Genomic DNA, 27,791 nt, shown 5'->3' with positions numbered 1-27,791 from the left:
TGATAATAAAATGTTATCGTTATAATTCATTTACTTTCGCAAAGTTTATTTGGCAGTGAGACACCAAGGGTGGGATCGATATTTTGGATTGGGTCCCAGGTCCCACACCATGCAGCCATCTACTGTGGTGGATCATCGTTCGTGAAAATGTGTTCTTGTGAGACACTAAACCATTAAAAAAAATGAGTTTAACCAGCGGCTCTGCATCGTATTAGCTAAGGCTCGTAACCTGAAGGTCGCGTGTTCAGTACTTACAGAGCGGTAATTTTTATAAAAATTCTTATCAAAATAATTGTGGTCTTTGTTTTGATTCGTTTAATTTGATTGTAAATACTGTTCTTTTCTTAAATTTTTGTTCCTTGACTGCCTCATTTCTACCACTGTATTAACTTTACTATTTCGCACAAATTTAATGAAGTGAATTTGCATAAAAATATGATTAAAGTAGGGTAGAGTTTACATTTTCTCATTGTGCGAAAAGAAATGATGTCTTAAATGTTTGTACGACCATAACCATCCAAGAAAATGTACATATCGTTTAGAAACTTAAGAAAAGTGTGTTTTATTTTATATCTCGAACATCGAGTCCTACAGCAAACCATGGACATCATCTTAACAACTGCTACGGGCCCCGCATTGGCTTAATCCGGCAGTGGTTGTACGCTTCACTTTTAATGTGACACCAGACAGAACAACACAGAGATTGAGGTCATATGGTCTTAGAAGCCAAGGTACAGACACTACTCGACCTAGACATCTCGGACCATATCGGCGCGTTGGACGTCGTTTAACATCACCAGCAACATGGGAAGGGGGCCAACATGTATGAAGCACAGTCCCGAATGTGCCAAATGGTAAGGTAGACCACGAATGTGAGCTATGAGCCAAATAGATGGGGACTTAATTGAAAACTTTACATTTTAAATACATTGTACTACCTTGGACAATATTTCATACTGCAGTCGGTGGAACCAAACAATCGTAATTATATCGCCAACCGCTCGTTTGTGGATCCAGGTTCGCTGGAAAGTTTTTGTTTATACTATCGGATAGTTTCACCAGTCTAAGTTTTCGCTACGGGCTTGCATATGACCCTCTGGATTTGATGGACGAGCAGAGCTATCTGCGTTTTGTAAGAACTTTGCTTTCGCGATACGAATTTTAGTTCTCCTAATTTTTACAATCGGTGAGCATAGAATAAGTTCCATAATTTTACTACATACTGACGTCAACGATATAATTCAGTCATGGTAATGCCGTGTGGCTAGGGCCTCCCGTCGTGTAGACTGTTCGCCTGGTGCAAGTCTTTCGAGTTGACGCCACTTCGGCGACTTGCGTGTCGATGGGGATGAAACGATGATGATAAGGACAACACAACACCCAGTCCCTGAGCGGAGAAAATCTCCGACCCAGCCGGGAATCGAAACCGGCCCGTAGGTATGACATTCCGTCGCGCTGACCACTGAGCTACCAGGGGCGAACATATAATTCAGTCAGACGACTTTCTTGAAAACGGGAATGATGTGGTTTGTTTTTCAAGTTACTTGTCAACCTTCGTTGCTCCAGCGACCTACGATCACACGTACAGGGGGTGGACGAAAATATAGAAACACCGAGAACACAACATGACGGCGCTCAAAACAGCTTCCAGTCGTCTCGGAATAGATATATACTGGTCCCGTGCGATTTTCAGGGGGATCTTGTAATATTTACCCTGCAAAACAGTGGCAAGTTGAGGTAACGATTATGGGTATGGGTAGTAATAACGCACCCTTCTCTCCAAAGTAGATCATAAAGGCTCAATAACACTGAGATGTGTTGACTGCCATGGCCAGGGGATATGCGACGCTTGATCCTCTTGCTCACAACACCAGTCCTGGACGATGTGACCTGCGTGAACAAGGGCCCAATCTTCTTGGTGCATAGCATCACCAATGCGAAATAAACATTATACCACGGGAGAAATCACATCAGCCAAAACGGAAACACAGTCCCTCGGCAGTAATGCGTCGCTATGGCTGCGTCTGTATGGCTGCCCAGTCCATCGCCGACCCACGTCATGTTTCACTCCTGGGACTAAAACTCTGCCAGAAGTTTGAAACTGCGTGAAAGACTAATCTGGCCAAATGACGTTCTTCCATTGCTCCATAGTACAAGTTTTATGGCTTCGGTACGACGTTTTCTTGTCACACGAATTTGCATCAGTGACGAGTCGTTTTAGAATTTCAGCTTGCCCTCCAGTTCGCTGCTTATTGAGCTCTCTTAGTGTTGTTTTGGTGTTGACACGGTTCGCGAGTGCGACATTCAGTTCTGTAGTGAATTTTCCAGCTCTCGTCCTCTTATGCTTCGTCAAAATCCTCTTCAATAACCGTCTATCGCGATCACTCAACACACGCTTTCGTACGCGTTGTGACCTAGCGGGTGACGTTTTTTCGCTTTGCTGTATTCGATACGATACCTCTTAAAACACCAAACACTTCGATTTCCATGGTTACGGAAGCACCTACCGTTTGAGCACAAACAATTTTCCCACGTTAGAATCACTTAGCTCTGACATAATGCACTCACAACTTCACAGAGCACTGTTCTGACACTTGTAACGTATTGAGGACATTGCACAGGTGTCATGCGTAGTCAAAGATAACAGCGCGACCTGCATCCTAGGCTGGGACCCGCGTTTACCTTCAAACACGCATTCCTCGTGGAGTGTCAATATTTTTCTCCAAGCCCTGTAGCTACGAGGGGCGTTTGAAAACCTCCGTGCAAAAATAAAAACTATTTACGTGTTTGGGGTATACCTTTGTTATTTTTCTACATAGTCTCCTTTTAGACTTATACACTTAGTCCAACGCTGTTCTGAATAACAGGAATTGTCCAAGTCAGCAAAATAATAGCTATTAGTTGCTGCAATCACCTCCTCGTTTGAATAAAATCTTTGTCCCGCCAGCCATTTCCTCACATTGGGGAACAAATAGTAGTCTGAGGGAGCCAACTCTGGAGATTAGGGGGGATGTGAAACGAGTTGGAATCCTATTTTGCGACCACCACTGCTGAGGTGTGTGCTGGTGCATTATCGTGATGGAAAAGGACTTTTTTGCGGTCCAATCGGCAACGTTTTTCTTGCAGCTCGGTTTTCAAACGGTCCAATAACGATAAATAATATGCACCTGTAATAGATTTACCGGTTTCCAGACAGTCGATGAGGATTATCCCTTGCGAATCACAAAAGACCGTCGCCATAACCTTTCCGGCCGAAGGAATGGTCTTCGCCTTTTTTGGTGCAGATTCTCCCTTGGTAACACATTGTTTAGATTGTTCCTTGGTCTCAGGAGTGTAGTAATGTATCCATGTTTCATCCACAGTGACGAAATGACGCTTAAATTCCTGCGCATTCTTCCTGAACAGTTGCAAACCATCCTTGTAACACTTCACACGATTCTGTTTTTGGTCAAGTGTGAGCAATCGCGGAACCCATCTTGCGGATAGCTTTCTCACGTCCAAATGTTATGTACCCGTTCATTCGAGATACCCACAGCACTAGCAGTCTCATGCACCTTAACTCTCCAGTCATCCATCACCATATCATGGATTTTATCAATGATTTCTGGATTCGTAACCTCCACAGGGCGTCCAGAACGTTCAGCACCACTTGTGCCCATATGGCCACTCCGAAAACTTTTAAACCACTTATAAACTGTTCTAATCGAAGTTGCAGAGTCACAGTAATGTTTATCGCGCTTCTCTTTAGTCTCCTGAGGCGTTTTGCCTTTCATAAAGCAATGTTTAATCACTACACAAAATTCTTTTTCGTCCATTTTTTGACAATCACTCGACTTCCTTGATTCACACGATTGCCAAACACAAAGAAACATACCAATATGTCTGAAACTTGATGTGCGTTCTTTCCAAAGATGCCACTAACTAAACATGACCTCGATACGCGCCGGTGGTGCAACCTCTCGGACTTTGCACGGACTTTTCAAACTCCCCTCGTACACGCCTAGACAAAAGTGAGAGCTAAAGGAACAGTAGCTTTTGAAATGCTGTTGGCACAAACTTAAGAATGATCGAAACACAATTTAATGCAGAACGCCACCTGAAGATGGATGAAAACCAACACTGCGTCTTGGAATAAATAAAGCATAAAAAAGAGGCTGTATAGTCATTTAACTGCACAGTAACTCTAGCTGTATCCAGCTGAAACCAAACGAGTCACTTCTGTCGGTGCCAATCCAGCCTCTTGCGCCGGGTCAAAACAATTAACAGGATCACGTTACGCCATCACGAAGTCTGCACCACACACGCTGCAATGAGAACAGCAAACACGTTTCGCGCTGTGAAGCGGTTTGGTACTTACCGGAAGAAGAGGAAGAAGATTTTGGCCAGAAGAGAGGAAGCCCCAAGAAGATGTGTCGTCCAGGAACGCTGGGTTCATATACGGCGCTATAGTGTCCTCACCCCATCGAACAGGTTGAGTAGCTGCGCTCCCAACAGGTAAACGTTTACGTGCGGAGTCTCAGCAGGCACCTGGAACCCGGGGCATAAATCAGTTAGCGCCGCTAGGCAAACACCCCTCCAGCCAAGGACTCCCCATCTTTATGGCCGGCACAAGCGCGGCGCTTATATATCACCCGCTTGCTGCGCTGCATCTAAAAATAAAAAGAAATACAACGTATTTTTTATATTTTCAATTTTTGAAACTTCCCCATCAGACTGTTGCTAGAACTAAGCGTATGCCCCAACAAAATTCGTCAGTGGGACGCGCGGTTTCTTTCTGACGTCATGTTCCATTGGCAACAATATATTATGTACACGATCGCGCCAGAGCTGTATCCTAATATTTCTGACTCGGCTAGCAAATTTAAGGACTATGGTTCAATGCACCCGTGTTTTTCTTGGTGGTGTACATACCCGATTTCAACAGAGATATCTTTTCAGAACACACACTGAGCAAAGATGTAAAAGTAGTACCGTATCCGGTGCAACGTAGAAACAACAGACGCTTGCTTACTACTCCACATGCCTACTTTTTAAGTCTGCATGCCTTTCAGTACACCTTGCAATTCTTCCATTCGTACAGGCATTCGGTTATAGTTTTTAGTAGATCCCATAATAAAAGAATAATACTGTATTAACAAAAACTATGAATTACTTCTTAGTGCTATTGTGATTACGCCAGCTAAATTCACCAATAATGGGCTACGCTGACAGCTGATGTCTGTTACACTAACGATATGCAAATTTTTATCTTCAAATTAGCTTCCAAACCGAAGCACACTATTCTTACTGTTATTAGTTTTATTATTGCCGTTATTACTATTTCTTAGCCGTGAATATGTTCAAAAACATATTTATCGGTGCCCATTCAGAAATAATGTCACAAATTTGGTTAAAACGCTTTCAGAATGAAAAAAACTACTGTCGGGTTAGCAATTTATTTTGCCACGTCAACTGTTGTAACGCTTTTCAGCAGACTGTGCTACATAATTGTAAGTACATGGTACTATGTGGCAGATAACCTGAAACATGTTGCACCGTTTAGTTCTGTCTTATAGAATCTATTGATGGCAGTATGCCGAAACTCGTTAAAACAGTTGATATATATATATATATATATATATATATATATATATATATATATATATTACTGTATCAAGACGCATCTATGTATGTACATATGTTCCACATCTCATTCTACACCACTGCACTGATTTTAACCTATCTTGATACACACATCACTAACTGTCTTGAAAGAATCGCTGTGGGGGTAAGAGCCAACTCTTTTCCAAAGGGGTGGGGGTGAAAAAGTAGTGTAGCCCGGTTCAGTCCGACATGTGGAAAATTGTCCTGTAGTTTTTAACACGGAAAGAATAAACTGTAAGAAACACAATGTCAAAATTTTAGCTGCTAAGACACACTGCAAAGATTGTTTTTAATGTTGAAAATTGCAAAATGCATGGCTCGCCAGGCGACGGGAGAGGTGTGCATCCCTGGCTTAGCTGTGGCAGATGGCGCATGAGCAACGCGGCTCGGATGTGTGTGATGTCCTTAGGTTAGTTAGGTTTAAGTAGTTCTATGTTCTAGGGGACTGATGACCTCAGATGTTAAGTCCTATAGTGCTCAGAGCCATTTGAACCATTTGTTGCTGTTGTTGTGGTCTTCAGTCCTGAGACTGGTTTGATTCAGCTCTCCATGCTACTCTATCCTGTGCAAGCTTCTTCATCTCCCAATACCTACTGCAACCTGCATCCTTCTGAATCTGCTTAGTTTATTCATCTCTTGGTCTCCCCCTACGATTTTTACCTGCCACGCTGCCCTCCAATACTAAATTGGTGATCCCTTGATGCCTCAGAACATGTCCTACCAACCGATCCCTTCTTCTAGTCAAGTTGTGCCACAAACTCCTCTTCTCCCCAATTCTGTTCAATACGTCCTCATTAGTTATGTGATCTACGCATCTAATCTTCAGCATACTTCTGTAGCACCACATTTCGAAAGCTTCTATTCTCTACTTGTCCAAATTATTTATCGTCCATGTTTCACTTCCATACATGGCTACACTCCATACCAATACTTCCAGAAACGACTTCCTTACACTTATCTATACTCGATGTTAACAAATTTTTCTTCTTCAGAAACGCTTTCCTTGCCATTGCCAGTCTACATTTTGTATCCTCTCTACTTCGACCATCATCAGTTATTTTGCTCCCCAAACAGCAAAACTTCTTTACTAATTTAAGTGTCTCATTTCCTAATCTAATTCCGTCAGCAAAACCCAATTTAATTCGACTACATTCCATTATCCTCATTTTGCTTTTGTTGATGTTCATCTTATATCCTCCCTTCCAGACACTCTCCATTCCGTTCAACTGCTCTTCCAAGTCTTTTGCTGTCTCTGACAGAATTACAATGTCATCGGCGAACCTCAAAGTTTTTATTTCTTCTCCCTGGATTTTAATACCTACTCCGAATTGTTCCTTTTTTTCCTTTACTGCTTGCTCAGTATATACATTGAATAACATCGGGGAGAGGCTACAACTCTGTCTCACTCCCTTCCCAACTACGGCTTCCCTTTCATGTCCCTCGACTCTTATAACTGCCATCTGGTTTCTGTACAAATTGTAAATAGCCTTTAGCTCCCTGTATTTTACCCCTGCCACCTTCAGAATTAGAAAGAGTGTATTCCAATCAATGTTGTCAAAAGCTTTCTCTAAGTCTACAAATGCTAGAAATGTAGGTTTTCCTTTGCTTAATCTATCTTCTAAGATAAGTCGTAGGGTCAGTATTGCCTCACGTGTTCCAACATTTCTACGGAATCCAAACTGATCTTCCCCGAGGTCGGCTTCTACCAGTTTTTCCATTCGTCCGTAAAGAATTCGCGTTAGTATTTTGCAGCTGTGACTTATTAAACTGATAGTTCGGTAATTTTCACATCTGTCAACACCTGCTTTCTTTGGGATTGGAATTATTATATTCTTCTTGAAGTCTGAGGGTATTTCGCCTGTCTCATACATCTTGCTCACCAGGTGCTAGAGTTTTGTCAGGACTGGCTCTCCCAAGGCTTTCAGTAGTTCTAATGGAATGTTGCCTACTCCTGGGGCCTGGTTTCGACTCAGGTCTTTCAGTGCTCTGTCAAACTCTTCACGCAGTATCATACGTCCCATTTCACCTTCATCTACACCCTCTTCCATTTCCATAATATTGTCATCAAGTACAACGCCCTCGTATAGACCCTCTACATACTCCTTCCACCTTTCTGCTTTCCCTTCTTTTCTTACAAGGGAACCTTCCCATCGCACCCCGCTCAGATTTAGTTATAAGTTGGCACAGTGCATAGGCCTTGAAAAACTGAACACAGATCAATCGAGAAAACAGGAAGAAGTTGTGTGGAACTATGAAAAAAATATATATACAAACTGAGTAGTTCATGGGCAAGATTGGGAACATCAAGGAGAATGTGAGTTCCGGAGCGCCGTGGTCCCGTGGTTAGCCTGAGCAGCTGCGGAAAGAGAGGTCCTTGGTTCACGTCTTCCGTCGAGTGAAAAGCACAGTTTTTCATGTAATCAATTTCGCTCTCCAAAATTCCAGTACATGTTCAGATTTGCTTGGACATATGCGGGATTTGACAGTTTGCACACGGAAAAATTTGAAAACGTTAAAAACATATGTTTTGACAGAGCAGATTGAAAACTGTGCTACTGTGAAACTGTTGCATTCATTTGTTGCAGTTTATGTGACAAACTCTTATGTTTTCATCACCTTTTTGGGAGTGATTATCACATCCACAAGAAAACCTAAATCGGGCAAGGTAGAAGAATCTTTTTACACATTCGCCAAGTGTACAAGTTAGGTGGGTCGACAACATATTCCTGTCATGTGACGCACATGCTATACCAGTGTCGTATAGAATATATCAGACGTGTGTTCCTGTGGAGGAATCGGTTGACCTATGACCTTACGATCAAATGTTTTCGGTTCCTATTGGAGAGGCACGTCCTTTCGTCTACTAATCGCACGGTTTTGCGGTGCGGTCACAAAACACAGACACTAAACTTATTACAGTGAACAGAGACGTCAGTGAACGAACGGACAGATCATAACTTTGCGAAAATAACCTTTTCACTCGAGGGAAGACTTGAACCAAGGACCTCTCGTTCCGCAGCTGCTCACGCTAACCACGGGACCGCGGCGCTCCTGAGCTCACACTATCTTTGATGTTGCCAATGTTTCGCATGGACTACTCAGTTTGTATATTTTGCTTATTTTTTTGATAGTTCCATACAACTTCTTCCTGTTTTCTCGATTGATCTGTGTTCAGTTTTTCAAGGCCTATCCACTGTGCCAACTTATAACTAAATCTGAGGGGGGTGCGATAGGGAGGTTCGCTTGTTAGAACTGGATTTCCATCTGAGCTCTTGATATTAATACAAGTGGCACTCTTTTCTCTCTCTCTTTAATTTTCATGTAGGCACTATCTATCTTACCCGTAGTGAGATAAGCCTCTACATCCTTACATTTGTCATCTAGCCATCCCTGCTTATCCATTTTGCGCTTCCTGTCGATCTCATATTTGAGACGTTTGTATTCCTTTTTGCCTGCTTCCTTTACTGCATTTTTATATTTTCTCCATTCATCAATTAAATTCAATATTTCTTGTGTTACCCAAGGATTTCTACTAGCCCTCGTATTTTTACCTCCTTGATCCTCTGCTACCCCCTAGGAGCGCTGATCGGTGGCAAGCGAAGTATACTCGTAGACGCAGGCCAATCCCCATCTGCGGGAGGTCACGGTCGGAATGAAACGCTAAGTAAAAGTAGTTGACACTTAGCAAGCGAGTAGAGCGAGGTAGGTCAGGGCGGAGAAAGTGAGGAGGCCTGGGCGCGAAGTAGGGTACGCACACGGCGGTAGCGCTGGCCCGTGTTTAGTGCCGGACGCGTCGGCACTCGCACAGGCTGCCAGAACCAGGTCACTGGGGAACTCTGCGCTGGCCTCTGCCAACAACTCTCAGCGGCCTCGCCAGGAGGCACCGGCCCGTGTTCCTCTCCCACCTTGCCGCTCCAAACGCTATTATTCTTTTTCTTGTGGAAAGAAAGAGTCACACAGCACTGTTGGCTGGGGGGCCACGAGAGGTAGTTCAGCCACCCGAGCCCATAGGGTTTTCTTCCTCCGTGCGCAGTTACCCATTTCCTTGCGATGTTTAGAGTTGTTTCAATTGTATCTTTAACCCTTAACTACAGGGTTATTACAAATGATTGAAGCGATTTCACAGCTCTACAATAACTTTATTATTTGAGATATTTTCACAATGCCTTGCACACACATACAAAAACTCAAAAAGTTTTTTTAGGCATTCACAAATGTTCGATATGTGCCTCTTTAGTGATTCGGCAGACATCAAGCCGATAATCAAGTTCCTCCCACACTCGGCGCAGCATGTCCCCATCAATGAGTTCGAAAGCATCGTTGATGCGAGCTCGCAGTTCTGGCACGTTTCTAGGTAGAGGAGGTTTAAACACTGAATCTTTCACATAACCCCACAGAAAGAAATCGCTTGGGGTTAAGTCGGGAGAGCGTGGAGGCCATGACATGAATTGCTGATCATGATCTCCACCACGACCGATCCATCGGTTTTCCAATCTCCTGTTTCAGAAATGCCGAACATTATGATGGAAGTGCGGTGGAGCACCATCCTGTTGAAAGATGGAGTCTGCGCTGTCGGTCTCCAGTTGTGGCATGAGCCCATTTTCCAGCATGTCCAGATACACGTGTCCTGTAACGTTTTTTTCGCAGAAGAAAAAGGGGCTGTAAAATTTAAACCGTGAGGTTGCACAAAACACGTTAACTTTTGGTGAATTGCGAATTTGCTGCAAGAATGCGTGAGGATTCTCTACCGCCCAGATTCGCACATTGTGTCTGTTCACTTCACCATTAAGAAAAAATGTTGCTTCATCACTGAAAACAAGTTTCGCACTGAACGCATCGTCTTCCATGAGCTGTTGCAACCGCGCCGAAAATTCAAAGCGTTTGACTGTCATCGGGTGTCAGGGCTTGTAGCAATTGTAAACGGTAAGGCTTCTGCTTTAGCCTTTTCCGTAAGATTTTCCAAACCGTCGGCTGTGGTACGTTTAGCTCCCTGCTTGCTTTATTCGTCGACTTCCGCGGGCTACGTGTGAAACTTGCCCGCACGCGTTCAACCGTTTCTTCGCTCACTGCAGGCCGACCCGTTGATTTCCCCTTACAGAGGCATCCAGAAGCTTTAAACTGCGCATACCATCGCCGTATGGAGTTAGCAGTTGGTGGATCTTTGTTGAACTTCGTGCTGAAGTGTCGTTGCACTGTTATGACTGACTGATGTGAGTGCATTCAAGCACGACATACGCTTTCTCGGATCCTGTCGCCATTTTGACTCACTGCGCTCTCGAGCGCTCTGGCGGCAGAAACCTGAAGTACGGCTTCAGCCGAACAAAACTTTATGAGTTTTTCTACGTATCTGTAGTGTGTCGTGACCATATATCAACGAATGGAGCTACAATGAATTTATGAAATCACTTCAATCATTTGTAATAGCCCTGTATATCCGCTAAGTAATCAATTACCTCGCGTGTCATTCTTTTGTCTACAATTCCGTTCCTATAACACCGTTGCCACTCCGCCTCTACGTAATCTTAGTACCGACTATACTTTTGAATTTCGCAGGCGCGTGCTAGCCGACGATGATTATTTCAGTAGTTACGTACCAAATGGGTTCAAAATCTGCCCCGCGAAGCTATAAACGTTACTTTTCTTATATGTCATCACAAATCATTTTCAATTGAAACTTCCTAGCAGATTAAAACTGTGTGCCGGACCGAGACTCGAACTCGGGACCTCTGCCTTTCGCAGGCAAGTGCTCCACCATCTGAGCTACCCAAGCACGATTCACGCCCCGTCCTCACAGCTTTACTTCTGCCAGTACCTCGTCTCCTACCTTCCAAACTTTACAGAAGCTGTCCTGCGAACCTTGCAGAACTAGCACTCCTGAAAGAAAGCATATTGCGGAGGCATGGCTTAGCCACAGCCTGGGGGATGTTTCCAGAATGAGATTTTCACTCTGCAGCGGCAGAAGTGAAACTGTGAGGACCGGGCGTGAGTTGTGCTTGGGTAGCTCAGATAGTAGAGCACTTGCCCGCGAAAGGCAAAGGTTCCGAGTTCGAGTCTCGGTCCAGCACACAGTTTTAATCTGCCAGGAAGTTTGATATCATCGCACACTTCGCTGCAGAGTGAAAATCTCATTCTGGCATTTTCAATTGTTTTACTTCGAATGGGGCGACGTTTGAAAGATGATCAAATTGTGGAGTAGTCGTTAACTAGTAAAGACTGCCGACTCGTTGGATACACCATATTGTTTTCAAGATGCAGCCGAGTTTAGTAACAGTGATACAGAAATATCTGATCAAGAAAATATCAATTAGAGGACGATGAAGAAGCAGGAAAAGAGAATGTTCGCGATGTAAACAAAGAAGTACTAAGACAATATGGTTAGTTTCACGGAAAAAAATGTTATAAATGAGAATAGCAAGATGGTGCATCGATATTTTGCAAAAAAATTAAAAAAAAGAAAAACACACACGTCGTGGCATCGATCAAAGCAAATATTTAAGAGGGAAAAATGAGTTTGAAAAATTTTTCTTGTGATTTCCAGACTGCAATGGACAAAGCCTTTTGGAAAATTTGTGAAAATGATAGCAAGACAGACGAATCTGCAGGTACAATTCCAAACGGGACTGAGTCAGCCAGAAAAATTGAAGGTGTCACGATGCCACGCCGTAAACACACAGAAACTGCCAAAACATGATACAAAGGTCAAAAACACAAGTTCAAAATGCATTCCATTGACAAGAAGGTACGCCTTGATTGTCACGAACGAAAATAAGTGCTTGGTTGATTTGTTCGTGTACCTGCTGTCACTGCTTTTGTTCAAAACCATTGTTTAACTTATTCTTTGCAGCTTACTTAACAGATCATTATTTCATCTCAAAACATGTTTCTGAACATTGTTGAAGTAGAATTTCTTTGTTTTTTCAGTTAATTTAAAAAATTCTGTTTAAAGAGTCCAATGTTAATGTAAGAGCGTTAATTGTTGGTAATATTATGTTTTCTTTTTTAATCCGCCGATGCATAACAATGGTCTTTTACAGCCAACAACCTCTCATTTTATCCATAAATTGTCTTAAAATCAGTTTATTTTAGTTGATATCCTCTGTAGTCGTCGGAAAGACAATTCACTTTCTTCAAAAAATATACTATTTGCTGCAAAATAAGTTAATTATTTTCTTTTATTAATTTTGTAAGTCTACACGTGTAATGCATCAAAGGGATCTTTTAGAAGCATTACAAAACAAGCTGTCTTTCGAACAGTTTATTTGTCATTGATCTGAATGGCACATTAAAGTAGCAAGTTTGTGATAACTATCGGTTCCGCCAAGTAATACCCTTTTTTGATATGCTTAGAAGTACTGTAAAAGCTAAAACTGACTATTTTTTTTTGAAGGTATGTCTCAATGCCAGAATAGTTTTACATGAGCGTAAGGGTAATTTCATTAACAGGATAACTACGTAAGTTATTTCTATTCTTTACTTAGAACATGCATAGCATACTAGCTGTAAGTGACAAAAGAATATCATTTGAAGCCAGCACAAGTGATCGAATTGTTCAGTCAATTAATATTGAATGGCTTGAAGATTAAACTCTTTTTGATTAGGGCGATAGCAATGATGCAGACATTGATGGCCCAAAGAATAATGAACTCGCATCTTCTAGCTTCGAAAGTGAAGCAAGCAGTGAAGAATTAAATGAGTCAGACAACAGAACTGTTAATTTCCTTGTCAGTCATGATGGAACCCAACAGAGTGAGTCACTGCCTCCAATGAGCAGAATACAATTATACAATATCACGCCAATTTCTTCTGGTCGAGTAAAAGGTAGTGTAACAAAACAGAAGGGAATTTCCACTAGAAATGAAAGCTTCTACGTTCAGCGTAATTTTATCATCTTTTAGATTTGAAAGACAATTTGACAGGTCTATGACGTTATGTGGCCAAATGTTCTCTGCGCCACAACACCAATGTAGACAACGTAAAAACAAGTCACAACGTAGACAACGCAAAAACAAGTGAGAGAAAGTTTTATTCCAGAGTGAATGTAAATCACAAGTTCATCCTCTTGACCAGAAATTACGTACATGCGTTGAAATAGACAGTCAAGAAGATGGAATTTTGTCTTATGGACAAGCGTATTAGTTGCAGTACCAATAAATGTCTCGGATTCTCTTCACAGCAACTTCCTCTGCATATGGAGACAAATCGGATGAAAGGAAATTTTTTCTCATATGGAGACGAGAATCAGCAACCCGCACTTCCAAGAGCCACGGCACGGCTCGCCAACAGACGAAGATCGCGGAAACTGGAGATCACCCAAGAGAATATGCTTCGTGTGCACACATCAGTTAAGCAGAAAAGTGCTCAAAAATTCCGCAAATGCACACAAAATATATGAAAAGGAACTAGTCAAATTATTTTTGAAGGTTGTTATTTTTAATAAGCAAATTTTAGATAGCATGTTTTATGTTAATATATAACTGTGTTAATATCGCTGACAGCGTTCTGCGCCCTCGGCAAGAATTTCTGCGGTTGGACGAATTGGCAGTTAGCGAGTGTATAGGGAAGTCTGTGGACATGATATTCTTAGTGGAAACTCTGTGTTGGTAGGACATGCATTATAAAGTGAGATTAAATGATATGTTTAAAAGAAAATACGCAAGGAAATGTATGATGATGGATGTTCGGTTGATAATGTTTGGGCAGTGGAATTATTGACAACTGTATAATTTTTAGAACTGGATGTCACATGAATAAGGTAAAATTTTCTACATACATTGTTTGCTCTTCAACAAAATCTTTCTTTCGCTAACCATATGCCTCCTAGTAGTTGAGTCTATAGCAGTTAGAATCTTTTTATTTAGCTGGCTATAGTTGCTACTTACTGTAATTGCTGTAGTTCGTGTTATGAAGACTTCCTGTGAGGTGAGTGACTTATGAAAAAGAATGAGGTTTGCACTGTTGGGATTCGTGACTGAACTGAGTTTAGGCAATTAATGGAGTGGGAGGTAGTTTCATATTTCTTTAGTTTCATATTTTTTTGATTTGTTTTATTGTTAGCATTTCTTGTAATTCAGGGTTATTCTTTTGTATTAATTATTGGAAGTCATATTGTCAATGTATAGCAGTCAGATTGCGTTGGGCTTGTATATTGTGGGTAATAAGTGAATAGGTTACGTTTGAGTTGTCTTTGTCAGGGAAAATTCTGTAGGTCAGTGTTTAATAAAAAATAATTAAAGAGGTAGTTTCAAAATTTTCTGGTGCCGATCAGTAAAACTGAGAGTTGGTTATTCAATCTTAAGAAAATTATAACGTAATTTGTATAAATGCATTTCATATTATACTAAAATAATGGTCACAGTATCATAATAAATACTTTCTTATCCATTCCGTGTCGCAAACCCAGTCAAAATTTGATAATACTTTCAATACAAATGTTTTGTGTGTGTTTTAAGGTAGGGGTCTTATAGATCCCTCTCATACATTTTTGCGAGTTCTGTCACTCATGCATCGAAGGGTTAATAAAGATTGATTTTCATAAATAAAAGTCATTATTTTATTGTTTGTATAACAACAGTTTAATGAAACATACAAGTAAATAAGTTTCAGATGGTTTCTGTTTTGCGGGTCGAAAAATACCCCATGAAGTTACTAACGTCAGTCTAAATACCGTGTAGTTAAGGCTTAACTTGCGAATGACGGTCACGTATGAGGCCCGCGACGTTTATACACCTGAGCATGCGTGTAACACTGCCTGAGGTACGTAGCCGACTTCACGAAAATAGATAGCTACATTTTTCTGCAGCTCCGAAGTGACTGATGTAGGGCTTATCCACACACACACACACACACACACACACACACACACACACACACACACACACAAATAGCGTGCTCTCGTGCGTTGGAGATGGAGCCTGCGTTTACGTTCGTATACGCTGGGTATAAAGTAGTAAATGAATTTTGCTATTTGGGGAGCAAAATAACTGATGATGGTCGAAGTAGAGAGGATATAAAATGAGGACTGGCAGTGGCAAGGAAAGAGTTTCTGAAGAAGAGAAATTTGTTAACATCGAGTATAGATTTAAGTGTCAGGAAGTCGTTTCTGAAAGTATTTGTATGGAGTGTAGCCATGTATGGAAGTGAAACGTGGACGATAAATTGTTTGGACAAGAAGAGAATAGAAGCTTTCGAAATGTGGTGCTACAGAAGAATGCTGAAGATTAGATGGGTAGATCACATAACTAATGAGGAGGTATTGAATTGAATTGGAGAGAAGAGAAATTTGTGGCACAACTTGATTAGAAGAAGGGATCGGTTGGTAGGGCATATTCTGAGGCATCAAGGGAACACCATTTTAGTATTGGAGGGCAGCGCTGAGGGTAAAAATCGTAGAGGGAGACCAAGAGATGAATACACTAAACAGATTCAGAAGGGGATGTAGGTTGCAGTAGGTACTGGAAGATGAAGAGCTTGCACAGGATAGAGCAGCATGGAGAGCTGCATCAAACCAGTCTCTGTACTGAAGACCACAAGAACAACAATGCTGGGTAATGGACTTAGTCGAATTAGGTCCCACGATGCAAAGGAATCAGGTTACGAAATCAGACGTCGAAAGTAGTAGAAACGTTTTAACATTTGGGAAGTAAAGTGTGAAGCCGATCGAAGTAGAAAGCGGTGCATTGTAATTTGGAAAAGGTAAGAAAAAGTTTGTGAATAAAAGACTTTTTTTAAAGTTTGATATAAATTTAACTGTCAGGGAGTCGTTACTGAAGAAACTTTTCTGGATTGTAGGCCTGTAAGGTAATGACACGTGCCGGTCGGAGTGGCCGAGCGGTTCTAGGCGCTACAGTCAGAAACCGCGCTGCTGCTACGGTCGCAGGTTCGAATCCAGCTTCGAGCATGGATGTGTGTGATGTCCTTAGGTTAGTTAGGTCTAAGTAGTTCTAAGTTCTAGGGGACTGATGACCTCAGATGTTGAGTCCTTTAGTGCTCAGAGCCATTTGAACCATTTAATGACACGTAGACGATAAACATTTCTGACAAGAAGGGAACAGAAGCTTTAGAAATGTGATGCTAAAGAAGAATGATTTTAAGTAGATGGGTAGATCGAGTAACTAATGAAGACGCGATGTGTCGAACTGCGAAGGACAGTGATGCACAGTATGTCACAACTTGAGTAAAAGAGGGGATACGTAGCTGGAAAACATCCTGAGGTATCAAGGAATAGTTAATGGCAGTTGAGGGAACTAGGGGACTGATGGCTATGATAGCGTGCCGTCCGTTTCCTTAGGACGATTGTACATGTGTGTGTGGGGGGGGGGGGAGGGAGCTCTTTTATGGAAGGAGTGTGGCGCCTGGGAGGTACTACAGCAGTGATGTCGAGACGGCCGCGCGACGCCGACACGTGGGGCGAGAGTGCAGCTGATAAAGAGTAGCGCTTGGGTGCACGTGTCTGTCTGCGCGCGCGCGTGTGTGTGTGTGTGTGTGTGTGTGTGTGTGTGTGTGTGCGCGCAGACTGCAGGCGGCTGTCGCCACCGCCGCTGCCACAGCGGTCCGCGCGCTGAGCTCAGGTTATCCTAATCGTCTACCGTCTGAGCTCCGCACCGTCTGTCCCGTGAAGCGGCTTCAGCTGTTGTCTCGGTTTGAGCTATACTGTCGAGTGAAGTTTCACATTCGGAGGACCGGGTTTGAAAAACCCGCCCACAATCTGATATAGGTTTTCCGTGCTTCCCATAAATAGCTTAATGCAAATACCGGGACGATTTGAAAAGAACGTGGAAAATTTCCTTCTGCATCTACATACATACTCCGCAGTCCACCATACGGTGCGTGGCGGAGGGTACCTCGCACCACAACTAGCATCTTCTCTCCCTGTTCCACTCCCAAATAGAACGAGGGAAAAATGACTGCATATATGCCTCTGTACGAGCCCTAATCCCTCTTATCTTATCTTTGTGGTCCTTCCGCGAAATATAAGTTGGCGGCTGTCAACTTGTACTGCAGTCAGCCTCAAATGCTGGTTCTCTAAATTTCCTCAGTAGCGATTCACGAAAATAACGCCTTCTTTCCTCCAGAGACTCCCACCCGACTTCCTGAAGCATTTCCGTAACACTCGCGTGATGATGAAATCTACCAGTAACAAATCTAGCAGCCCACCTCTGAATTGCTTCTATGTCCTCCCTCAATCCGACCTGATAGGGATCCCAAACGCTAGCAGTACTCAAGAATAGGTCGTATTAGTGTTTTATAAGCGGTCTCCTTTACAGATGAACCACATCTTCTCAAAATTCTACCAATGAACCGAAGACGACTATCCGCCTTCGCCACAACTGCCATTACATGCTTGTCTCACTTCATATCGCTCTGCAAAGTTACGCCAAAATATGTAATCGATGTGACTATGTCAAACGCTACACTACTAAAGGAGTATTCAAACATTACGGGATTCTTTTTCCCATTCATCTGCATTTATTTACATTTATCTATATTTAGAGTTGGCTGCCATTCTTTACACCAATCACAAATCCTGTCCAAGTCATCTTGCATCCTCCTACAGTCACTCAACGACGACACCTTCCCGTACACCACAGAATCATCAGAAACAGCCGCACATTGCTATCCACCCTATCCAAAAGATCATTTATGTAGATAGAAAACAACAGCGGACCTACCACACTTCCCTGGGGCACTCCAGATGATACCCTCACCTCCGATGAACACTCACCATCGAGCACAACGTACTGGATGGCCGAACGGTTCTAGGCGCTACAGTCTGGAACCGCTTGACAGCTACGGTCGCAGGTTCTAAACCTACCTCGGGCACGGATGTGTGTGATGTCCTTAGGTTAGTTAGGTTTAAGTAGTTCTAAGTTCTAGGGGACTGATGACGTCAGAAGTTAAGTCCCATAGTGCTCAGACCTATTTGAACCATCTATTACTTAAGAAGTCTTCGAGCCACTCACATGTTTGGGAACCAATCCCATATGCTCGTACCTTAGTTAGGAGTCTGCAGTGGGGCACCGAGTCAAACGCTTTCCGGAAGTCAAGGAATATGGCATCCGTCTGATACCCTTCATCCATGGTTCGCAAGATATCATGTGAAAAAAGGGAGAGTTGCGTTACGCAGGAGCGATGCTTTCTAAAGCCGTGCTGATGCATGGATAGCAACTTCTCTGTCTCAAGGAAATTCATTATATTCGAACTGAGAATATGTTCGAGAATCCTGAACAAACCGTTTCACAAGTGGGCATTTCGCGTTGCAATTAGTTTCGTTTCATTACGTTTTCGATGTCTGACACAGGTCAGTGACCAGAGCAACAATATTCGTGCAACCGTATTTAATTTGCGCGAGCTGGACGAGTTTATTAATTTGATCCAAGTAAAAAGAGGAAACTGAAAACTTTCAAAGTGCCACATCTAACATTTCTAAGGAGAATGAAAAAACTATGCATCTCTCATTGTACATAACTGATTTGTACCTAAAAGAATTGAGAAGATATTCTGATACAACAGAATTATGCTGCTCACCGCATCATCGCAAAAAAATGAAGCAAAATAGAAAATAAATACATCCTAAGTGCCATACCAGAAAACTGGCTGTTTCTATGAGCCATAATAAAATTTTTACGAGGTGATTCTTGCAGAAAAGAAAACACCACCGTTTCAAACTGGTAATTTCTTATTCAAAAGGCTGCTCACGTTCATATTACATTTATTGTTGTTTACATTATTTGTTGAAAAAACAGTCAACAGCACATGCAATTTAAAAGTGAACAGGCGTTTGAAGATTAATCTGTTGCTGCCGAACAGCTAACAGCGGTATTTGTGTAAATAAAAAATATGATTAGCCTTTATTATTCTCTCCAAGAATCAACGTGTATCACGTACACAGCCACGGTCTCAAGTATGTCAGTTTTCGACAGAATAGCAGGAAGTTTTAGTTCCAAGTGCCAGTAATACTGAGACAGTGTGTTTCATTTCTAATAACACACAAGCTGAAGTACAATAATTGTTCTTTAACTAGTAGAACAGTCAACAAAAACCAATTTTCATATCTTTTAAACTTTGGACCCCCACAGAGAAACACAGCTTGACATTGTGCCATCTACTAACGCATTTCTCCACGGCTTGGCGCCTGGATCAAGTCTACGCCATGGAACAGAGTACCGACAACACAATAGCATTGAAAACGCATTTTATATAAAAAAAAACACTTGCAGCGTTTTCCATTTGCCCTCCTGAAGTGTTGATTTGACTCACACGCGGTCAAAACATGTCACTGACGCAAATGACGTCAACGTTGGTGAGCATTTTCTGCAGTCCCCGAGGACGGATTTCTTGAGGAAAATTTCATTTCAAAGTAAAAGCTTGAGCTGAATAAAGCCTTCATGAAGAGCGTTGGGCCGCGCTGGGTAGCCGAGCGGTGAGGGACGCCTTGTCACGGTTCGCGCGGCTTCCCCCGTCGGAGGTTCGAGTCCTCCCTCGGGCATGGGTGTGTGTGTTGTCCTTAGTTTAAGTTAGATTAAGTAGTGTGTAGGCTTATGGACCCATGACTTAAGCAGTTTGGTCGCTTAAGACCTTACCACAATTTCCAAAGAGCGTTAGACAGTGCTGAAAAAAATAAACGATAGTAAAAATGGCGTATGTTTATTATTAAAACAAAAGTCGATGGTTCGATCCTCAGTCGGGATAGGATGTTTCCAGACCTTCCTTCAGAGCAGAGAACGCTGCCGACAAGGAATATAGGGAGTAATTGTAGTGGGGAGAGGGGGGCTGACGAGAATGCTCTGCACAGAATGTAAGGTGGACCATTAGCTGTCTTTTGAATTTGGAAAAAACTTAATTCGTCTGTTATTTTGAGGAATATTCGGCTTCATCATATAAAAAAATGGTTTAGAGAACTTGGCAGTGCCATGTGATGGTACAGAGAGAATTTTACTTTGTTGAGAAGGAGTATTTCTGGAGTGCTGTTCAGGTAGTAGAGTAAGAGATGAAGACACGTAAGAGGGAGTGCAATGGTAGAGAAGACGATAGAGCAAACATATAGTAGGATAGTCCCCATGCTTTTCGGCACGTAGCCATGATAATTGTTCGTAGACTGATGCGACATGGCTGAAAAAGAGTACGTTACTAGTGTATCGTACACAAGAATTTATCGCCAGTTCCTTCCTGCTTGAGCTTTCGTACTAAAGTCCTTGGAGACTGACATCATCATTGTCAAGCGCGCGTAGTATTAAGTGTTGCTACGAGTTTCTTTCTAAGCTGGAAAGGATATAATTTTTATATTCTTCTCTACGACGCTGACACCTTCCTAAGATAGCAATTGTGGGTTCAGTCCAGTCTAAATGAGGGTCAAGATTATCCCGAGTTCGAGTCTCGGTCGGGCACACAGTTTTAATCTGCCAGGAAGTTTCATATCAGCGCACACTCCGCTGCAGAGTGGAAATCTCATTCTGGAAATATCCCCAAGTTGTTTGCAGAATAATAAACGGTTATTTTCTTGCCGTTTAGGGTCAATGGTGGAAGAGATTCTCTGAACTGAGGGGTAATAAGTATTGTGAGCGACTAAAATGGCTTGCGTTAGAGATGGGTCAAGTTTCAAGCCTAAGCTCTGCGCCCACACTTGTAGGGCAAGTAAATCGGGATTTACAATTTGGATAGCTATACACGTGTTCGGTGGACTTGCACTTAGATATAACTGAGGTAATATCTACAGTGGGAGAGTACTTGACAAACCATTCATGTATGAGAAGAATAATGAGACGATGCTTGCGCGACATCTGATACATTCCTCCATTGTGACCTTTCTGTTCCACTCATTACACACTGTTGGCGATATATAAGATGTGAGTGGAACCACTGTACAGCAATAGAACAAAAAATTTGACTTATGAGTCTAGCAAGTAGAATGTCAAAGTCGACTGTGTCGAAAGCTTTGTTGAAATTCAAAAAGCACACAATGGTCACCTGTTGTTTATCCTTAGCTTGTTTCAGTTCGGCAGTCATCCTGCTGCGATTTTGCCGGAAACCGGATTGGTATTCATCTGAAAGGTTATTTGATGTTAAATGATTTGTAAACCGTTAGTGATCTACGTATTGTAAAGCCTTGAATAATCCTGGTAGAATGCTGATGAACCTGTAGTCGGAAGGACGTTTGGCAGATGCCTTCTTGGTTAATGGTTTTATGAGTTCCTGCTGTTATAAAGATGCTGAAAATCAAAGAACAGTTCGAAATGTCGGTTACTTTGAGCACTAGAGGGTCACGAGGAGACTGATCATTTGCACTTTCATGTTATCGTGCCTTGCAGCTGCAAAACGATTTAGCGCAGTTGACTTCTGGACCTTGTTAGGGCTTACTACCTGCAGAAAAAGTTTTCGTTCGTACCAACCGCTGATACTTTAAGGAAATCGATGATCTGCACCATTGTATACTGGTCAAGTAAGTATATCGGCGCGACGAATTACTCATTTACATCTTCAATAAGAACTAGCGGTTACGCTGCCTATTCATACACCTCGTAGATTAGGGAACGATGGTTATATTCATCTGAGATGGTTATATTCAAAAATACCATCTCGGTATATGAGTTAAGCGATTTTAAGGGAATCACATAAACGTTAAATTAGATGGCCGGATTAAAGGCAATCGTGGCACTTACAGAGCCAAGGCCAGTATGTAACCACTGCACCCACACTCCGAGATGTTCCTATTTGCAGCAAAGGTAGCGCAGAGTCACCGGTAAGTCGCAAACTATATTGGAAGGAACAACAGTGTTTAAGGCCTCGCCGATGACGGTGTCATTAGCTGCTAATTCGGAAAGTGCACTACTGGCCATTAAAATTGCTACACCAAGAAGAAATGCAGATGATAAACGGGTATTCATTGGACAAATATATTATACTAGAACTGACAGGTGATTACATTTTCACGCAATTTGGGTGCATAGATCCTGAGAAATCAGTACCCAGAACAACAAACTCTGGCCGTAATAACGGCCTTGATACGCCTGGGCATTGAGTCAAACAAGAGTTTGGATGGCGTGTACAGGTACAGCTGCCGATGCAGCTTCAACACGATACCACAGTTCATCAAGAGTAGTGACTGGCGTATTGTGACGAGCCAGTTGCTTGGTCACCATCGACCAGACGTTTTCAATTGGTGATAGATCTGGAGAATTTGCTGGCAAGGGCAGCAGTCGAACATTTTCTGTATCCAGAAAGGCCCGTACAGGACCTGTAACATGCGGCTGTGCATTATCCTGCTGAAGTGTAGGGTTTCGTAGGGATCGAATGAAGCGTAGAGCCACGGGTCGTAACACAACTGAAATGTAACGTTCACTGTTCAAAGTGCCGTCAGTGCGAACAAGAGGTGACAGAGACGTGTAACCAATGGCACCCCATACCATCACGCCGGGTGATACGCCAGTATGGCGATGACGAATACGCGCTTCCAATGAGCGTTCACCGCGATGTCGCCAAACACGGATGCGACCATCATGATGCTGTAAACAGAACCTGGATTCACCCGAAAAAAATGACGTTTTGCCATTCGTGTACCCAGGTTCGTCGTTGAGAACACCATCGCAGCCGCTCCTGCCTATGATGTAGCGTCAAAGGTAACCGCAACTATGGTCTCCGAGCTGATAGCCCATGCTTTTGCAGATGGTTGTTGTCTTGCAAACGTCCCCATCTGTTGACTCAGGGACCGAGACGTGGCTGCACGATCCGTTACAGCCATGCGGATAAGATGCCAGTCATCTCGACTGCTAGTGATACGAGGCCGTTGGGGTCCAGCACAGCGTTCCGTATTACCCTCCTGAACCCACGAATTCCATATTCTGCTAACAGTCATTGGGTCTCGACCAACGTGAGCAGCAATGTCGCGATACCATAAACCGCAATCGCGATAGGCTACAATCCGATCTGTATCCTCCTTACATGAGGCATCATAACAACGTTTCACCAGGCAACTGCTGTTTGTGTACGAGAAATCGGTTGGAAACATTCCTCGTGTCAGCACGTTGTAGGTGTCGCCACCGGCGCCAACCTTGTGTGAATGCTTTAAAAAGCTAATCATTTGTATATCACAGCATCTCCTTCCTGTCGGATAAATTTCGCGTCTGTGGCACGTGATCTTCGTGGTGTAGCAATTTTAATGGCCAGTGGTGTACAAAGACGAGAACAAAATTGGACCTGTCCTTTTCAAAGGTACAGTGGTGGCATTCTCCTTACCCGATTTTAGAAAACAACGGAAACCTGAATCTGGATGGTTGGACAAGGTATTTGAACCCCGGAGGTATTGAATGCATCTTGAATCTTAACACTGCGCCATCTCGCTCGATAAGAATTTACCGATAATCATGTTGTACTCACCAAAACAACTGCAGTTTATCCTTCCTTCTACCGCTCTCTACCCAAGCATCTGACGGAAAGACCATGCAAAAAGTAAACTCTTTTAGGTAATTAGGAAGTTCGGTGAAATAAAAATGGAAACAGTATGGAAGAAATAAGAGACAGAATATGTAGGGTAAAAGAGCTTTCGATAACGTAAAATGTTTGTTGACTCCATAAAGAATCTCTATAGAATGAAGAAAGAAATTCTAAAGTCTTTTTCTGCAGTATAGTATAAATGCGAATGAAGGGCAGTCAAAACGAAAGAGGAAAAATGCGTTAACAGTCCTCAAATGAACTTGCGAAGAAAAAAATTTACTAGTGAAATTGAATAACAGAACTGCGACTGAAGAAGTACAGGATGGTTATAATCAAAGTATATGAGCCACTGTCGATGGAAAACTGTTTAGCGTATGGATACCAAACTTTATAGGAGCGATGTTCAGACTAGACGCTGCGCTGTCAGCAGTGTTAGTGTAATGACTCACCGTTAGGCGCCGGTATTGGTATGCTGACGTAGGGTTGTAGCAAATGTCAGTGTGCGTTAGCTTTGCAGACAGTCAACGCCAGTCTAGAGGTGAGCAGGACTTTACTCGTTAGCTATTTTTTCAAAACAACAGTAACATGGCTACTGCTCTTCGCGAGTAACGACGCATTAAACGAATACGGAGAGGTCCTCTTTCCGTACCGGGGTTTAAGAACATAACTGCGAAGTTCTAATTCTTCTGGGGGACGCCGACGGGCACTTGCGCCGTACACTGTTGCAGTTACTACTGCCATGACAGAATGCTGCACGCAATGTGTGATCTTGAAGCAGTGCACGAACTGTGTCACGACAGCTGGACATTGCGTGGTCCGTCATTCAAAAAGTGCTGCGAACAGCTCTGAAATGGTATCTCTAGGGCGGTTCCTGGCTGTCGTGGATGCAAATGGTCGTCACAGTGAACAAGGTTTGTTACCCGCGACTTAAACGTGGTACGCAGTTAACAAACGTTACCGTCTCACGTGGAAATTAAAGTGTTTTTTTTTCAGTGGTTTATTCGTTATTTCTCTTCCGAAAGTTCTTACAAATGTTTCCACAAAGTTTCATTGTCCTACGATCACTCGGTTTTCGTGGAGGGATCTCTCAAGTAGCGAAGGTTTATTATAACCACCCAGTATTTATAAGAATAGAAGAAACACAAGCCAAACTAGTGCGAAGGATAAGAATAATGATAGCATCTTGGCTGGGACACACACAGCGAAGAAATTGCCTCCATTCGGCAATGAAGAGTCGAAGGAAAGATTGCAGGGAGAACAGGGAGAGGACGAAGATGACTCGTGATTATGGGTGCCATTAAAAATAAGACGATGTTAGCGGCAGATTAAGGAAGAGGCATAGAAGAGAGGAAAGTACAGAGCGTCTAATCACTGCCTCTCTGAAGACAGATATACCAAAGAAGAAGACCCTTGTGGACAGCGCTGACGTTCTAGAGAAATGGTTTTAAAATTGCCCTATTCGTTTATTATTTGTGCTTGGTGAGTGACTTCGGTTAGACAACCTTCTTGAGGGTAGATTGTCCGCAGTGACGTGGTAGTTACCAGACTCGATGAATACGTCTACACTCACACACTGCAAATCACTGTGAAGTGCATGGCAGAGGGTACTTCTCATTTTGTCAGGTATTGGGCCTCCTCCACGCTCCATTCACGTATGGAGAGCGAGATGAATGCTTGTTTAAATGCTTTTATGCGCACTGTAACTAATCTAATCTTGTCCTCACGATCCCCATGGGAGCGATACGTAGGCGGGTTGTACGTAGTAGACGGCCGCTGTGGCCGGGCGGTTCTAGGTGCTTCAGTCCGAAACCGCGCTGCAGCTACGGTCGCAGGTTCGAATCCTGCCTCGGGCATGGATGTGTGTGATGTCCTTAGGTCAGTTAGGTTTAAGTAGTTCTAAGTATAGGGGACTCATGACCTCAGATGTTAAGTCCCATAGTGCTTAGAGCCATTTGCACCATTCGTACGTAGTATCTTCCTTGAGTCATTACAAGCTGTTTCTTGAAACTTTGTAGGTAGGCGTTCGGTAGATAGTTTACGTCTATTTTCTTCAAGACTCTGCCAGTTCTGTCTCTTCTGCATCTCTGTGACACTCTCCCGCGGGTCAAACAAACGAAACACTCATACAGCCTTGCTCTGTATACGTTCACTATCCCCTGTTAGTCATATTTGGTACGGGTCCCACACACTTGAGCAATATTCTAGAATTGGTTGCGAGAGTGATTTGTAAGCTATCTCCTTTGTAGACTGATTGCACTTCCCCAGTATTCGGCCAACAGACCGAAAGACTTCGGTCCCTGCTTTACCCACGATGGAGCCTATGTGATCGTTCCATTATCATATCTCTACAAAGTGTTACACCCAGGTATTTCTATGAGCTGGCAGACTCACTGACATTATAGTCATAGCATACTACGTTTTTTCCGTTTTGTGAAGTGCACAGTTCTGCAAGTTGCCGATCTTTGCACCACTTTGAAGTCGTATCAAGATCGGAGTAAACATTTGTCGACCATTTTCCTGACAGTACTTAGAGAACTGCATCACTTGTAATAAATCTGACATTACTATTAGTACTGTCTGCAGAGTCGTTAACATACGATATAAACAGCAAGGGTCCCAACACAATTCCCTGGAGCACACCTGAATTTCAGCATTTCTCGGTGACTCTCTATCGAAGATAAAATGGTGCGCCAACCCTACCTAAATGTCTCAAATGGCTCTGAGCAGTATGGGACTTAACATCTGAGGTCATCAGTCCCCTAGAACTTAGAACTACTTAAACCTAACTAGCCTAAGGATATCACACACATCCATGCCCGAGGTTGGATTCGAGCCTGCGACCGTAGCGGTCGCGCAGTTCCAGAGTGAGGCGCCTAGAACCGCTCGCCCACAGCGGCCGGCGCCCTCCCTACCAAAAACTCAATCCTGTCACAAATTTCACTTGATACCTCACATGATCGTACTTTTGACAAGCATGCGTGTGGTACTTTGTCAAATGCGTTATCGAAATCGGGAAACATTGCACCTACCTTGGTCCATGTCTTTCAGGATGTCGTATCACACATGATCGAAGTTTTCGGAATCCGTTGTAGTTGGCGTGGAAGTCATTCTGTTCGAGATACCTCACTACGTAATATCTTATACTACGTATCAGTCAACAGTACAAAATAAACATCACTCACCGTAGTTCCTTAGGTGCTATTTCCAAAGTTATCTTTTTACAACCCATGGTTTTCTTCGGCGGTACCTCAGCAAGCTAGCATTGATGCAAAGGGCCTCCCACTAGGTAATTGCGTTAGGGGAAAAGCCTGTGCACCACTAAGAAATGTCACAATGAGCGACAGAAAATAACCGTGAGAGCTAAGAAAAGCTTTACGTCACAGTCTTCTGATGGATAAAGTGCGCTCTTCCGCAGACCACTCTCACTCTGTCACCCTGTTTCCTTTATTCTTTGCACTTCAGGTAATTACTCGTCACGACGATGACATGCATTTCAGCATGGGAGGCCAAATAAAAAAAATAACAGCACATCGTTGGCAATTAATAACGAGATTTTCTGAATTTTTTTCTCCTTCAGGTCACGGCACGTAAGACTAATAGAAATCCGGAACGTGAATGATGGACAGACATTCATACATGCTTACATATTCTCCTGTTTCCAGTGATGTCATTCCCTTTGGTCATTCCGTTTATTAGTACAACTGTGCCATTTTGTGTAAACG

The 27,791-nt window shown here is 42.8% G+C and overlaps 1 protein-coding gene across 1 annotated transcript in view; it reads right to left on the bottom strand.

The window, feature by feature from the left end:
- The window catches only part of LOC126167576 (putative phospholipase B-like lamina ancestor), a 141,701-nt gene that overhangs the window by 72,989 nt on the left and 40,921 nt on the right, over positions 1–27,791 (bottom strand). Inside the window, exon 2 of the mRNA XM_049920487.1 lies at positions 4,358–4,527. The gene's annotated coding sequence lies outside the window, so the exon portion shown is untranslated. The remainder of the gene's footprint in view (positions 1–4,357; positions 4,528–27,791) is intronic.

This window comes from Schistocerca cancellata, chromosome 1 (assembly GCF_023864275.1).
Source record: "Schistocerca cancellata isolate TAMUIC-IGC-003103 chromosome 1, iqSchCanc2.1, whole genome shotgun sequence".
NCBI lineage: Eukaryota > Metazoa > Arthropoda > Insecta > Orthoptera > Acrididae > Schistocerca > Schistocerca cancellata.
The sequence above is the reverse complement of the archived record's forward strand: the minus strand, read 5'-3'. Positions and strand labels throughout refer to the sequence as shown.